The sequence below is a fragment of the Pipistrellus kuhlii genome, unplaced genomic scaffold, assembly GCF_014108245.1.
Source record: "Pipistrellus kuhlii isolate mPipKuh1 unplaced genomic scaffold, mPipKuh1.p scaffold_m20_p_19, whole genome shotgun sequence".
NCBI lineage: Eukaryota > Metazoa > Chordata > Mammalia > Chiroptera > Vespertilionidae > Pipistrellus > Pipistrellus kuhlii.
The window spans coordinates 986795-1000672 of NW_023425504.1; the positions used below are offsets into that span (position 1 = coordinate 986795).

A 13878-nucleotide genomic window follows, 5' to 3' on the forward strand; every position below is an offset into this window, starting at 1 on the left:
AAAAGTCATTAACTATGCATTTGTTCTGGTGTTGAAACCACAGTCAAACCTTGGTTATTAATTATCTTCCATCTTGAACAATTTGGTCTTGATCAAGTTGTTCACAGAAAATAATGTCTCCATTGTTAAACAAAACTTTGGTTCTCTACCCGACTATTCTTTTTTTCTGATACATGTATAATCAGTCATAAGTCTCTCAGGTGACAAAGGAGATAATGCTTAAGTATGAGTCAGTTTACCACTAAACCTTATGTTGTTAACATTTTACGAAATTGTGCCATGAATATTTTTGTGATTTTGTGGTTGTTGTTGTTGTTATTGTACAGTAAGTAACCATGGATCCTAAGAAGGTTACTGAAAAGGAAAGTTGTTAGAACACTGATAGAGCTTGAAAAATAAAAAATTATGAAGTATGATAGAGGTGTTCATGTGTCTGATATGGCTACTGAGTATGGCATGGTGAAATTGAAGATTAGCAAAATTTTAAAATATAAAGAAGCCATCAAGATGCTAATGTTGCTGAAAGTGTGAAAGTGCTTATGAAATAATAATCACAGGTAGTTGAAGAGGTAGAAAATTTGTTGTTGATTTGGATAAATGAAAATCAGTTAGCCAAGGGTAGCATTTCAGAAGCAATGATATGTGAAAAAGCAAAAGTGTTGCATAATGATTTCCTGAAAGACACTCCTGGAAGTTATTAATTTAAGTACCTAATAGAGGGTGGTTTGATAAATTTAAAGTGACCAGTGTTGCTCAGTGGTTGGAGTGTTGGCCTATGCATCAAAGGGTTGTGGGTTCAATTCCTGGCCAAGGGCAGGTACTCATGATGCAGGATTGATATGCAGCCTCAGTTGGGGCACATGTGGAAGGCAACCAATTGATGTTTTGTCACATTGATGTTCTCTCTCTCTCTCTCTCTCTCTCTCTCTCTCTCTCTTCCCTCTCTCTCCCTCTCCCTCCTTCCCCCCCTTCCTTCCACTTTCTCTAAAAAAAAATCAATGAAAAAATATCATTGGGTGAGGATTAAGAAGAAGAAAGTAAAGAGTGGCATTCATGGCATTCATAATATAGTGAGGCATGGGGAGGCTATCAGTTCTAACAAAGTAGCTGCTGAAAATTTCACAACAGAATTTCAAGAGCACATAGAAGCCCAGGGATTTGTTTACCAACAAATATTCAGTTGTCTCCGGGCAAGTCCATGGACTTCTAGGTGGATGATGATGATGTGGAGGAGTTAGTGGATGATCACACTACTGAGATGACTACTGTGGAACTCCAAGACCTTCAGAGGGACCAGCAACAGACAGAAGCTGAGGAGGTCTCTTCAGAGGAGGAGGAGGGAAGGGAGGATATTGCTACTTTGCTAAGGCCATGTTTGGGAAATGGGGAGAAATGCAAAATTTTATTGGGAAATATCACTCTGCCAAAGAAGTAAAAAACTGAGATAAACTTGTTCAACGACAATACAGTTTCACTTTAGGCAAAAATACACATCATTAGATAGCTTTTAGTGAGATAGTGGCCCGATGAGCCTGAAAAACAAGTTCTAGTGGAGTAAAGAGACAAAAGAGAATAAAACACCAGAAGAACTGCTACCTGATGTTTTTGTGGAAAGGACTCCACTTCACAAACAATAATATCCCTCCCCTCCATATTCTGCCATCAATAGCTCTCAACATTAAAAGTACATTCTAGTGTGTACATAAATTTTCATTTTTCTAAAGATCATCACATGAGAATATTTTTCTATTGAATTTTAGAGAGAGTGTAGAGAGAGGAAAGACAGAGAGAAACATTGATGTGAGAGAAACACATTGTCTCCTGCAGGAGACCTGACCAGGGCTTGGTAAGGGTATGAGCCTGCAATGGAGGTACATTCCCTTGACTGAAATCAAACTCTGGACCCTTTGGTCTGCAGACTAACACTCTATCCACTGAGACAAACTGGCTAGGGCTTTTATTTTATTTTATTTTATTTACTGTACATTTCATTTTCTTTTTGTTAAATGATCATTTATATTATTTCTAATGTGGAAAATGTTTCAGTTTTTGAAAAAAAAATGTTTCTTGAACAGCCTCTGGCACAAATTAAGTTTGAGAACCAAGTTTCCACTGTAAACTGGATTAGGATACATGCAATTTCAGATCCTGCTGAGTGGAGAATTAGCAGGCTCAGATATCACATGTGGTACTAAGTTTTCTTTAGGTGTGTACACTGCCTTGATTTTGAGAAACCAAGAAGCACCCAGGATACATTAATTGGTGTTTTTTCTAAGAATATTGGCTAGGAGTAACCTTCCTGAACCAACAAATAGCTAAGGAAGCTTCTCCAAGTATTCGGTTTTCTTGTCACACACGCCTCACTGAAACTCTTCGAAGATCTTCAATTCACAACTCTTGTTAACTGGGCTCTGCTATCATACTTTTTCAGTCTTAGCTTTTCATTTTTCCTATTACCAGAAGGGCCCCTTGGAGGATGTCCGACTGCCAGCTTAGAGGTTAGAAAAAAAACCCAAAAAACCTTGAGAGAGAGAGAGAGAGAGAGAGAGAGGAGAGAGAATGAGAGAGAGAGAAGGCCATTCCAGCAAGGGTGGGTTCTGAGGAGCTAGGTTTAACTTTCTGTGTGAAGTTTCACCAGGCCAGGGAAGAGGGGAGGAAGGAGTTTGTGTGTGTGTGTGTGTGTGTGTGTGTGTGTGTGAGTGTGAGAGAGAGAGAGAGAGAGAGAGAGAGAGAGAGAGAGAGAGAGAAAGAGAGAGATATTTTAACCTTAAGGGACGGGCAAAACAGCCACCACCAACCTCTATAGCTCTAACCATATATTCAACTTTCTTCTGGTACTATGGATGATCCAGATAAGCTCTTAACTAAAGCCAAACCCTCCATTTGTGCAATTTCACCCCTTTTCATGTCTATTTAAAGACAGCACTCTAGCTTTTTTCCCTTTCTTATTTTTATCATTAGATTTTTCACTCTCAACTGGATTCTTCTTGTGAGCATAAAAACATGTCATTTATCCATTCTTATAAATAAAACAAAAAAACATTTATTCCACATTCATTTCCACTCACTGTGAGATTTTTCTGTTCTATTGTATAGCAAAACTTATTGGGATAAAGTTGCTCGTGCTCACTCTCTTTATTCTTTACATTCCCTCCTAAATCAGTTTTCTTTTTCTTAAAAAAATCTATAGGGCATCCCCAAAAATGTATACACAAACTTTAATTATAAAGGCAATGTTTATTAAAATACATTTAATTTTCAAAATTGAGCTATCATCTGTTAAAATGTGTGTACATTTTTTGGGGGGACACCTTGTATACTTATTCCTTTGTTCTTTATCTAGTTCCATGCCTTAGAATACCATCTGCATGCTGATAATTTCCAAATCTTTATCTATAGCCTAGAACTACTTTCCTACTTGCTAGATTTACCAGTATTTTCCAGCGTATAAGACGACTTTGGAAACGAAAAAAAGTCAACCGAAAATCGGGAGCAAAAGACCAAAATTGCACAAAAATTACCCGCAGATCTTGATGGCAAAGTAAGTCTTTTCTTTGAAGTGGGGGGTAGTCTTATACAGCGAATATAGGCCTAAACCTATGTTTTAACTGTAAAATTAGGGGGTCGTCTTATACTCCGGAAAATACAGTATGTTCAATTACTTTCTTGACATCTTCACATGAATTGCTAATATGCATCTTAAGGTTAAAATCAATCTCTCTCTCTCTCTCTCCTATCTCTCTTACACCACACACACACACACACACACACACACACACACACGCGTGCGCGCGCACACACTAAATCCTTTCTCCCCTCTTCCCCGGCCTGGTGAATCTTCACACAGAAAGTTAAACCTAGCTCCTCAGAACCCACCCTTGCTGGAATGGCCTCTCTCTCTCTCTCTCTCTCTCTCTCTCTCTCTCTCTCTCTCGGTTTTTTTTTCTTCTAACCTCTAAGCTGGCAGTCGGACATCCTCCAAGGGGCCCCAGATTGCGAGAGGGTGCAAGCCAGGCTGAGGGCCACCCCCACTCCATGCACAAATTTTGTGCACTGGGCCTCTAGTAGGAAATAGAATGTAGTATGTATGACAGGATGATGTTAATGATATATAAATTGATATTTCCTTATACTTCCATTCCTTGCCCTTTCCCTCATTCAAGTAGCTAGAATTGTACTGTCAAATATTATTATCAGAAGCCACATATGGCTATAAGGGAACTTGAAATGTGGTTAGTCCAAATTGAGGTGTGCCACAAATATGAAATATATACTGAATTTTAAAGCTTTAGTATAAAATACAGTAGTTCATTAAATTTTATATAATTTAAATGTTGAAATATTTTGAATATAACAAAGTAAAATAGATTAAAATCAATTTCACCTGTTTCTTTTTCCCTTTTTTAAAAAAATGTGGCTACCAAAAAATTATAATTTTCACATGTGACTCACATGCTTCTGTTGGACAGGGCTGAGCAAGACCATTCTGTGTTGATGGCCTTTCCCACCTAGTCCTCTCCAGCCTCTCTGATCTCATCTGCTATTTTCCTCTTTGTTGTTCCTATGTTATGGGATTTTACTTTGTTTTTCCTTCTACCTGGAATTCAGTTCTACCAGATATTCACATGGGTAACACTCCCTTCCTGCCTTCATATTCTTATTAAAATGTCACACTGAGAGTGAAATCTTCTAGCTAATCTAAAATTATAAAATGGCTACCTCCCTTCCTACATCCTCTCCTGCTTAATTTTTCTTCATAGCACCCATCTGCAACTGAAACACTATCATTTTACATAGTTTCTTACATCTTTTCTGTTGTTGTTCACCCTCCCCCCCTCTATATGAGTAAGAATTCTTTTGGTGCTTGGAATATAGTGAAGCCTTAGTAAATATTTGCTGAATGAATCAGTTGTCTCTGGGAAGGGATTTGACATGGTGGACAATGGAAACAAATGAGGCTTACTGGTCTGGTATCCAAAAGTCTTAGAGGAATAGGAGATTCCTGGCACAAATAAAGTGTTTTTGGGGGGTGTTTGTTGGGAGGGTGTTTGTAAAACTAGAAATCCCTCCTAGTAGAGCAGAGGGGAAATAGAGGTCCCTAAATAACTTATATCCAACCAATAGGGGTGAAAGGAGGTGGAAGCATGAATTGACTGAGATTAAATGTCTGTCTACTGGGAAGAAGGAAGTCTCAAAGTAGAAATCAAATTGAGTTGCAGAAAAGTAAAATTTTATTTCCCTTAAACCAATTTGTGCCTGAGATTTGCAATTTACAGTAATATTAGATGATTATTTTATTTATTTTAATACTAGAGGCCTCGTGCATTAAATCCATGCACTGGAGGGGGGATCCCTTAGCCCAGCCTGCCCCCTCTCATAGTCTGGGAGCCCTCAGGGGATGTCCTACCAATGGCTTAGGCCCATGTAGGGAGCAGGCCTAAGTTGCAGTCTGGTCTCTCTCTGTGGGAGTTAACCAGCTGATCAGGGGAAGGCACCACCCCATTACCTTGCTGCTGCTGCCATTGCTGGCCTCCGTAGCTGCCAAGGTGTTTTCATCAATTCTACATGGATTCTAGTCCCTTCACCATGAAAAAATGACAACTTTCTTTAGGCATTTTCAAGATGTGTCTTTCATAGGATATGACATTTCTTTCTTTTTTCTTTTTTATCCTTATCTGAGCATACGTTTCTGTTGATTGTTAGAGTGTGTGGGAGAGGGAAAGACAGAAACATCAATATGAAAGGGACACTTTGATTGGTTGCCTCCTGCATGAGCCCTGACCTGGGCCCCAGCCAGGGAGGAGCCTGCAACCTAAGTTCATGTCCTTGGTCAGAATTGAACCCAGACCTTGTGGTCTGCAGGCTGAGGCATTATCTACTGAGCCAAACCAGCTAGGGCAGGATATGACATTTCTTAGCCCTCCAGCAGTGGACCTTCATTTTTTCCTCCAGGAGTGTAGTGGAAAAACCCTAGATCACTTTTTTGGATTCTTATTACCCAAGTTACCAAGAACACTGCCAGTGGCATACAGGGAGCTTAGCCAAGGAGCAGTCAGAAAAAGTGTTTCCTCTGCAGCTCACGTGTTTCCTCCCTGCCCCCCTGTATGGGCCTGCTGTAGCCTCTGATGTGGCTTGGGCAGCCCTCCCTCCCCCAGCTCTGCTCCAGCCCTGCTCAAACCTCTGCTGTGGCTTGGGCAGGGGCCCCAGCTCAACTCAAGCCTCCGCTATGGCTTGGGCAGAGCTCCTCTGGCTCTGCTCCGGGCCTGCTGAAGCCTCTGCTGTGGCTTGGGCAGGGCCCCAGGGCTCTGCTCAAGTCTCCGCTGTGGCTTGGGCAGGGCCTCCGAGCTCTGCTCAAGCCTCTTCTGAGACATGGGCAGGGCCCCCACTTGGCTCCACTCTAGGCTCCTGCTCAAGCCTCTGCCACGGCTTGGGCAGAGACCCTTGGCTCTGCTCCCGGCCTGCTGAAGCCTCTGCTGGGGCTTGGCCAGGGCTCCCCCAGCTCCACTCCGGGCATGCTCAAGCTTCCACTGAGGCTTGGACAGGGCCCCCCGCTCTGCTCAAGCCTCGGCTGAGACTTGGGCAAGCCCCCCCGCCAGTTCCCTCCATGGCTTAGGCAGGGGCCCCCAGCTCCGCTCTGGGCCTTAAAGCAAGCATTCCACTGGTTGCTCACGCTGCCAGCTCTCAGTGGCTGCCCCACCCCCCTCCAGCACTGGGGGCTCCAGCAGGGCTGAGAGGACTGGGCACTGCCAATTTGTGGCTATGGGAGCCGCCATCATTGTGATGTAGTGATAGTTAATTTGCATATTACCTTTTTATTAGATAGTATTTTTAAAATTGATTTTCAGAGAGAGAGAGAAAGAGAGAGAGAGATATGAAGGGAGAGGGAGAGAAAAACATCAATGTGAGAATTAAGCATATACCAGCTGCCTCCCACACTGGGGCCCTCTCCTGGGAATTGAGCCCACAACCTGGGCATGTGTTGACTGGGAAGTGAACTGGCAACCTTTCTGTGCATGAGACAACACCCAACCCAACTGAGCCACACTGGCCAGGGCAAAAACGTTAAACATTTAATATTAGAGTTTTCTGTGCCCTCAGGAGCAGATAATTAGCAATCATATTGTGATCCAAATAGCTTTCATCATTTATTCCACCTCCATCCCAATGCCTTACATGTGCTGTTATCAATAAAATTCCTATTCAATAACATATTCAAGTAAAGAGTCCCATTAAGACAACCAGATCATATATCATTGACTCTGTCTGTATAGTACATCTATGTCCATCTATTATGCCCACCCATATATATCTAGAAAGTGACTTCATGTAATCATTGTAACTTCAAAGTTAGAATCTTAGAATGTGAGAAATAGACCAATCAAGAACTTATTGAATTCTGATAAATTGTTAAGATGATAAGTAGGTCATCTACCAGATGATGTCTACCCCAGTCCCATTTCTATTCACCCTACCTCACCCCATCTCAGATCAATCTGTTATGTATTCACTCCTTACCCTCTATTCACACTCTAGGATGGAGGTGGCCAGAAGGTAATGTGAAGTGAAAAGGAAGGATATTGTTTCACACATTTAGAGATTTAAATTGTGAGTTTAATGATTTTTTTTCTAGCCATCAAAATTGCTGTATTAAAACAGAAGACAAAAAAATTTCTTTCTCAAAACAGCTGAATCTAAATACCACATGCTTTCACCACAGCTTACTCAAATTGCCAGCACATAGTCTGAAGTCTGATGAGGCACACTTCTTTAGTTTGGTCTATATGACTTCATAACAAAATACATAACAAATGTATTTTTCCTGAATTTGAGGATGAAAAAAAATAGGAATATTTTAACCAGTATTATGTAGGCTTCAGATTTTTTATTTGTTTTTCTAATTTTAGAATTAGTACAGAGATTGATCTAGCATTTGATAACTTTTGGATTGCACTGTTGGTCTATTTACATATGTATCCAGAAAGATATGCTAAAGATCCTGGGAAATAACATTTTACTTAGTATTCAAAAAGGAGAATTTATTTTTTTGTTATTGCAAAAAAGCACCAGGATTATGGTGTAGATAATTTAGGGGGTTATTATATAAACTAGCACAACCTTATATATTCACATATAAAATGGTGGCATCATGATTATAAGTAAGACATGCAATGTCAGCCAGTCACTATCACATGCAATCTCAAGTGGGCACCACACTTTGTACAATTAACATAATAAATGATTAATTCCTGTTTGATCAGGCTCTGAACATATATAAAAAGATTATTCACATTTGTTATTCCATTAAATATGATTCATACACCTTTAAATTCAATACGACAGCCTAGAACTTGCTTTAGCCACTCTATGAGTTTCTTCCTGCTGGGTTTCCAATTATTGCTATTTGGTTCTGGATTTCTCTTAGTGGTTAAGGGATAAGTTGAATGGGAGTGTAACCAGACTTCTGGCTTCATATTCAGGAAACCTAAGGAAATGTAAGTGAGGAACCATGTGGGACATGAAATCCAGGTCTTCTACAATGTGTTCAGAGTCCTGCCCCTCAACCACATTGCTTAGCATTAAGGGTAGGAAAGTCTAGCTTTTTAGGATTAGAATCATACTGAATAGCACTTTTGTAGTCCATAGTGCTCTCGCAATCTTTGAGAGTGAGTCTGTGAGGATGAAATAATTACCACCCTTTTTTTTTTTTTTAATAAATTACAACTTAATGTGGCAAAGAGCTTTGCATACCTAGTAGGACACAGACCTTGGACTTAACTAAAGATTTCTGGTTCTTTACCCATTGTGCTTTCCACTACTCTAGAACTGCCTGAGAAATGTTTGAATTTTGGCACTATTTCTACCTAAGTATTTGAATCTCCTCTTCAGCATTCTTCTAATTTGTGAAAGAAGATTTAACATAACTTTGAGTCTGTTTTGTTCAAACTTGAATTATTTAAATAACTCTCTCAATTTTTTATATTGCATGTGGTAAGAAAGATAAATTCTCTCTTCTATAAGACTTGTTGATGTGATTTGTATATGTCACTATTAATAATTAGGAAAGATACAGATGAAAAAACTATATATATATGGGGAAATTAGTCCAATGTGGTTATTTTTTACTATTATTAATCTAAGTGCATCCTTCTAGTATGTGTGATAAATATCTGTTGGTGACTTTTGGGGGAAATGAGATATTATTAAAGTAGGAATATTGACTACAAGACATACGGTAGATCTCTTCTGAGGAGAAATCACAAACTGGAAACTTGTAATGCAAAGGATAAAGAACACCTCCTTGTAGCAGTAGCACCTTTGTTTTTATTATGTGTATAGACTCTATTATGCCTATCTAGTCTAATGTGTCATTTAAGATCTATATTTCTTTATTGACTTTCTATATTTCTTTGTTGACTTTTTTGTGTAAATGGGCTGTTAAAACCTCCTGCTATCATTGTGTTGCTTTCTTCCTTTAGCACTGTTATATATTTTGTTGTTCCTAAATTGAATATACATACACATACACACACACACACACACACACACACACACACACACACATATATATATATATATATATATATATATATATATATATGAAAATAGTCTGTCTTCTTGACTGATTGTCCCCTTTATCATTATAAAGTGTCCATCTTTTTCTCTTGTTCCCTTTATTATCTTGATGTATATTTTGTCTAATATAAGTATGGCTACACCCACTTTTCTCTGGATGCCATTTACTTGGAATATCATCTGCCACCCCTTCACTTTGATCCTATCCTATGTTTGTCTTTGGAGCTGAGTTGAGTCTTCTGAAGGCAACATATAGTTTAATACATCCAGCAACTGTGTGAAATAAATCAGATGGAAAAGGACACAAAACCAAATGATTTCACTCTTGTAGAATATAAAAATAAATAAATAAATTAACAAACAAAACAAAAACAAACTCATCAATACAGACAACAGAATGGTAGGGGTGGACAAAATGGGTGAAGGAGATTAAATATATGGTAACAGATGGAAACCAGACTTTTGATGGTGAGCACTCAGTATATTATACATATGTTGGATTATACTATTGTATAACTGAAATTTATATAATGTAATTAACCAACATTGTCTCAATAAAATTAAATAAAAATGTATACAATTATGAAATTATAGATCTGGAGGTACCTTTGTAATCACTTAGTCCCAACTTCTCACTTAATAGAAGAAATCAAGGTTAAAATGTCTGAGTAAAAATTCCTGGTAAAAATGGTGAGAAAATAATCACAAGGCTCAAGAGGTAAGACCTCGTCTACCTCCCCAACACATAGTACACTAAGACTTCTTCCTGTATGGCACCCCTTACTGCTCTTTTACCAAATCATAGTAATTTTCAGACATGTAGAGATCATAATGTAAGGATATAAAGTGTAAACCAATTTTTATTGATTCTTTTCTATAACAGCACAATGTCTTACAGTATATGCAAAAAGTCATAACCAACCTGGAATTCAATCACAGTGACAGAAGTCAGATACAAAAATAAAAGAATTGCATTGATTGTAATTACAAATACAGAAAAATTGCCTGTTTGTAACTTGAAAATAATTTTAAGAGAATATATTTCCAAGAGGCCATTAGTCAGATACTTTAAGTTCTAGTTCATCAAGACAACTATTTCTTATGAATTAGAGATAGGATCTGAAAGTTTTTCTAATTCTTTATACTAGGAACTATGAATAGGGACAAGAGTTGCAGTCATTAAGCAGTCTTCATAATGGAGTCTTTAGCCTCTGAATCTGTCAACAATAATAAAGAGTGCAATTAGAAAGTAACTGGGGAAATAATAGTTTTGCCTTTATGAAGAATTAGACCCTTTTATAAGCTCCGTGTAATTAGTTTTTGTGTGCTAACAAATCTTTTTGACTCCTGCAAAATTGTGAGCTATACCACAATTATTGATTCCTCTCATATAGAGAGTAATTTGGAAAGATAGTTTAAAAAAAAAAACTGGTCAGGTAAAAATGGAGAAAATTGAAACCTGAGAAGATTCATTTCTATTATCCAGAAAAGTGATAATGGAATCAAGCATGTAATCTATTATTTTTCATCATGTTGTCATTTTGTGATCTAACAGAAGATTAATCAATGTAATATTTCATCCATCATAATGGGCTTAATGATATTTCAAACCAGAATCATTGTAGAAAGTTAAATTAGGCCCAATAAGTCCCTGAAAGATTCAAACATTATTATTGGGAACATTAATGATGTGTATATCATTTCATTCATTTAGCTGGATATCCAGCTTTGGTTTTATGTGAACAATGCTGCACAATATTTTACAGAGAAGAGAAAGCAATATTTTTCTTAATTTAGTAAGGGCAGAGAGAATATGTGAATTTCATAACAACTTTGGGAGTTAGACAGATTAGAGATCCCTACATCATTTTTATCTAGATGAAAAATATGAAATTCCAAGAGGAGTTAAAGACTCAATATCAGGTTCAGGTTTTCCCATGACACATATTTCAATTTTCTTCAGTTGTTGAGTTTCACCTCATACCAAACATATACTTTGGCTTTGAAATGAGTTACAAATTCTATTAAATACCAAATTCTATACTCTTACATATAGATTCACAACTAAATTTATCTTATGATATGTGCAATATAGCCATATCTTTCTGAATTTAAATAACCTTATTTAAACAACCTTATTATACATTAGATAATGAGATATTCTGATTTATAAGATTCATGGTTGAAAAATGGCATATACTTTACATAGGAAATATTCTTCATGGCTTTCAGACAGTTATTCATCAGATTTATGATTCAATTTGAAAAGACTTAGAAAAAAAATCTCCTTCAATTCCATCTAAAAGAAAATTATTTTATTGGATTGATACATAGAGTTTTAATGGCAGTAGATTTATCTGATATATATCACTCTCCTGGGATTGTGACATTAAAAACAATTAGAAGATTCGAGCAAATCTATACTGAGTTACTAAATGTTGATTGTTGAAGATATAAATTATCAGAGCCAAGGTCACTATTTGAATAACTTTATCCCCAGAGAAAAAATGGGCGGCAAAAATAGCTGTATTACAGCATTTAAAAATCTTTAATTTGGCTAAACAATGAAGGTAATTTATTGTCAGTGTAAACCGGGGTTTGAGAAAAAGAAGAGGAAAGAAATACAAATACTCCCTCGTTAGCCTTAAAGATACTTGGATTTTGTTGAAATTTCTCAAAACTTCCCAGATGTTTTTCTAAAAATGCCACTTTGATCCATAAGATAGATCTGCTCAGTCTGACCTAGGATTGAAGAAAAAACTGGTTATAACCAGTTTTCCTGGTGTGTCTGTGTGGGGGGGAAGGGAGGAGAAATGCATCCATCTTAATTTTGTAAGGAAATAGCTTTGGCAGTGAAGAAAGTTTTCCTTCTCTATCTCATAGAAAATTGAGAGCTGTGATATGTGATTTCTGGGAACATGGGGACAGCTTGAGTACATTGGAACCAGTTTAGAGACCCTAGTTGTTTTGGAATTGAATTATTGGTCTTCTTGAAGCAGATCATTTAGAAATTTTCTTTGGGTTTTAAATATTTATATTCAATTTATTAAAGTTATAAATCCCCAAACCTAGTTTTTTCTTCCCTTTTGTGTTCTGCATACAAATCTTATTATTCTCTTTAGAAATCTAATAGACTTTAACAATCCTTCTAAGGGCTTTAAAATGCTGAATAGTGCGTTTACCAATTTAAATACCTTCAAATATTTTAAACTGCATTTATACATTTAATATATAGTGTTCATTTTCCTTAAGTATTTTAAGTGTCTGATAAATAAAGTCTCTAGACAATTAAATAATTGTTACAATAACTTGAATTTACATATATATATATGTGTGTGTGTGTATATATATATATATATATATATATATATATAGTATTTATATGTATCTATATATATTGAGACAAAAGGTCTTTTAGATGCTCTAATAGTATTAAAGAATGCAGTAAAAGTCTACTTAAAATCATAGGTTAATTAGTTTTTTAGTTCCACATTTTGAATTGGAGTTACAAAGCTGTCACTCTAAAGGGCCAATTCTCTTAAAATAGCAAGTATATAAATATCAAATATGTACAGAAACATAATATAGTTTGATCCACTCAAACATTTATTATATTTATTCTAAATCTTTACACATTTAAAATATTAGTACTCACAAATAATATAGTTACCATTCCAAAGTCCTGGTCACCCCCATTTACCCTCCCCTGCTGGCCTATTCTCGCCCACAACTGTCCTCCTCTGCTGGCCAATTTGGTTCTGATTGGTCAGTTTCTATGCCAGTTAGTGTCAAAAACTCTGCCTCCTAGGCAGCCATTGGCTCCTCACAGCTCACCCAGAATTGGTTCTGATTGGTCATTTTCTATGGCAGTCCAAGTCAAAAGCTCCTCATAGTTCATCCATATTTGGTTCTGATTGGTCGGTTTCTATAACAGTCAGCATCTCTGGGCCTATCAACAAGGTCTGATCAGAAAGGCAGGGCTGATCAGCAGCCCCCGTGGAGGCCTGGAGAGAAATTGAGGCTCGGCTGCTAGCCAGGCAAAAGAGAGAGGCAAGTGCTGATCAATAGCTGCCACAAAGGCTATGGATCAGACCCTGCTTCTCTCTTCAGGCCTCTCTCTGGGCCTGATTCACAATTCCCTCAGCAGTCAGTGCTGGGTCATCAGGCCTGCAGCAATAGCAGTCAGTGCTGGGTCACCACAACAACCCACAGCTGACTGCAGGACTGACTTCTGGTTGGTCAAGCCTCAGGACATTGTGGATTTGACAGACCCAGGTTTTTTGTTTTGTTTTTTAATATTAGGAT

General features: G+C 37.5%; 1 pseudogene; it reads left to right on the plus strand.

The window, feature by feature from the left end:
- Nucleotides 1-438: 438 nt before the first annotated feature.
- Nucleotides 439-13878, plus strand: part of LOC118721906 — a 56979-nt pseudogene continuing 43539 nt past the window's right edge.